Here is a 3024-nt window from a genome sequence, read left to right as displayed (position 1 = left end):
GGGTTTCTCTGTATAGCCCTGGCTGTCCTGGAACTCACTTTGTAGACCAGGCTGGCCTCGAACTCAGAAATCCGCCTGCCTCTGCCTCCTGAGTATTAAAGGCGTGCGCCACCACTGCCCGGTGTATTTTTTTTTAAGAAGCAGTCTTTAAAAATTAAAGAACCCAAATTAGCCAAGCATGGGTGTGCACATTTAAAATCCTAGCACTCTAGAGGCTGAGGTAGGAGGATTGTGAGTTTGTAAGCAGCATAAGCTACATAATAAGATCCACTTTCAAAAAAAATAGAATGCCAGGTGTGTTGGCTCATGTTTTTAGCTCCAGCACTTGGGAGGCAGAGGTAGGCAGATTTCTGTGAGTTCAAGGCCAGCCTGGTCTACAAAGTGAGTTCCAGCACAGCCAGAGATCTGGTACACAGAGGAACCCTGTCTGGAAAACTGGTAAAAATAAGGTAAGGTGAGGTGAGGTGATGTGAATACAGTGACTCGCACGTGGGCTGCGGCATCCCCCACACTGGGGAAACGCCTTGAAATGGCTTAGAGGGTGGCTCTGGGGCAGCCTGAGGACAGCACTGCAAACTGTTCCCCTGAGTCGCCTGGGCAGAGAGAAGAAGCATGAGGTGGAGTTAGGCTTCTCCAATCCTAATTTGAACTCATAACGGGGGGCGGGGTGCTCTTTAGACAGAGCCTCTTGCTATATATAGCCCAGGCCTCCGGAGTGCAGAAATGTAATCCCACACCTAGCAACGCCTCATTGTCGAACGTTCTTTGTTACCCTTGTCCAATGAAGAGGCACAGAAATACTGAGCATCCAGAAGCGCTGGTTACAGTGGCCATGTGACTGTCGCCTCTAAGCCCAGTTCCCCCCAAGGCATGGAGGTCATCATGATTTCTTGACCTGAAGCAAATATACAGAATAGACCTGAATACTTTGCTACACTTGAGAAAAAGCATCCGAGGTCGCATCTGAAGAACAAAGGAAGAACTGGAGAGATGGCTCAACAGTTAAAAGCACTCACTGCTCTTCCAGAGGTCCTGAGTTCAATTCCCAGCAACCACACGGTGGCTCACAACCATCTGTAATGGGATCCAATACCCTCTGCTGTGTCTGAAGAGAACATGAATGTACTCACATACATTAAATAAATAAATAAAAATTTAAAAACAGGCAAAGAAATGTGAAATCAAGTCTTTAAACAGGAGGGCTGCTGGGGGCTGGAGAGATGGCCCATTGGTTAAGAACACTTGTTGCCCAGGTTCAATTCCCAGCACACACACAATAGCTACCAACCATCTGTAATTCCAGTTCTAGGAGATCCACTGCCCTCTTCCGGCTTCCTTGGGCATATCTGCACATGGTACACATACATACATGCAGGCAGACCTTCATACACATAAAATTTTAATTAAAATTAATAAATTTTTAATATTTTTTCTTGAAAGCCTGGTATGGAGCCTTGTGGTGATGGGGGCACGTGCCTCTAATCCCAACACTTGAGAGATGGATGAAGACACCCAGAGGCCCTCAAGCCCACCATGTGTCCTTCTTTTCTTTCAAGCAGGGGAGGACACCCAGAGGCCTGCTCGCCCTGTGGCCCACCCACAGCAGAGAGCCACTAAGATGTGCACATGTGTGGTGAACAGACAGGAGGGAATGAGAAGAGGAACAGTTTGAGCATCATAAAGAGAGATGGAACTAGAGCCATGAAGGTGAAGAGGAAAAGCCTGCTCTGAGAAGCCTGGGCTGCTACTTGAGGCCATGGGGAAGTCCTAGCCTGGGCTGCCACTTGAGGCCATGTTCATGTTCAAGGGCTGTGCAGAGTTGGCCCCATTCCCTACTGGCTACAGTGTTCTGGCCCCACCTCTTGTTGACTGCAGCACCTGGGAGAGCAGGTTCTGTACCACACCTGGGCAGCACAGTATAGCTGGCCATAGTGGCGCAGACAATGGTGAGCTAGCACCAAAGGCATGTGCACTGCAGTGCTAGCCCCACTTTTCTGCCATGAAGTGGCATGGCTGGGGGGGAAGGGGGGGCTACTCCTCACCCCTCATCCTGCAGCAGGTGGGAGAGCTGGTCTCCAGGTAATAAAACTGAGAGCTGGCCCCACCCCTCACTGCAGGCAGCATTCAGAAGATCTGGCCCTGGGCCTAGCTCTGACAGCACAGTAGAGCTGGCCCTGATGGCAAAGGCATCAGTGACCCAGCCACAAGGGTGTGAGAGCAGGAGAGCTGGCCCTGCCCCTTGCTGGCTAAAGCATTGTATGAGCTAGCCAGGGCAGTGCTGGAGAGCTCACCCTAGAGGTGTAAGTGTGGGAGAGCTGGCAGGCTGACCACCCAGGTCCAGACCCAATGGCTTTGGGTTGGCACACCCCAACATCTACCTCATCGATGAACTGCTGAAGCCTATAAAAGGACCATTCGGTCCTGAAGATCCAAAGATGGAGTATCTCCGTGGCACAGGGCAACAACAGGATGACCTGAGAGAAGTCTGGGTGAGGATCCAGTATCAATTGGTGTAGTGGAAGCCAGAGGCTTCGAACCTGACCAGTGACTCGTTGCAATAAACATTTGCAAGTAAAGATGTGTGGACAAAAGGGTTTACTATGGGACACACTGTGACCCACTACAGCTTCTACGACAAGATGACTTTTATGTTTTGTTTACTTTTTATCTTATTTTTGTTTTTAATTTTCTTTTGGGGATGAGGTTGCAGTGGCAGAGGGTGGATATGAGGGATGGAGAGATGAGTGGAATTGGGGTGTGTGACACAAAACTCACAAAGAGTCAATAAAAAGGTTTTTTAATGCTATGTGGGGAAAAAAAAAAGAAAAATATACATTAAGGTGTGTGCCTTTAGAGGCAGGTGGATCTCTGTGAGTCCAAAGCCAGGCTACTCTATAGAGTGAGCTCCAGGACAGCCAGAAATATACAAAGAAACAAAGAATCCCTGTCCAAAAGAAAGAGAGAAAGAAATAAAGGAAAGAAGGAAGGAAGGAAGGAAGGGAGGGAGGGAGGGAGGGAGAGAGG

Source organism: Mus caroli, chromosome 2 (assembly GCF_900094665.2).
Source record: "Mus caroli chromosome 2, CAROLI_EIJ_v1.1, whole genome shotgun sequence".
Lineage (NCBI taxonomy): Eukaryota > Metazoa > Chordata > Mammalia > Rodentia > Muridae > Mus > Mus caroli.
Note: the sequence above shows the minus strand (reverse complement) of the source record.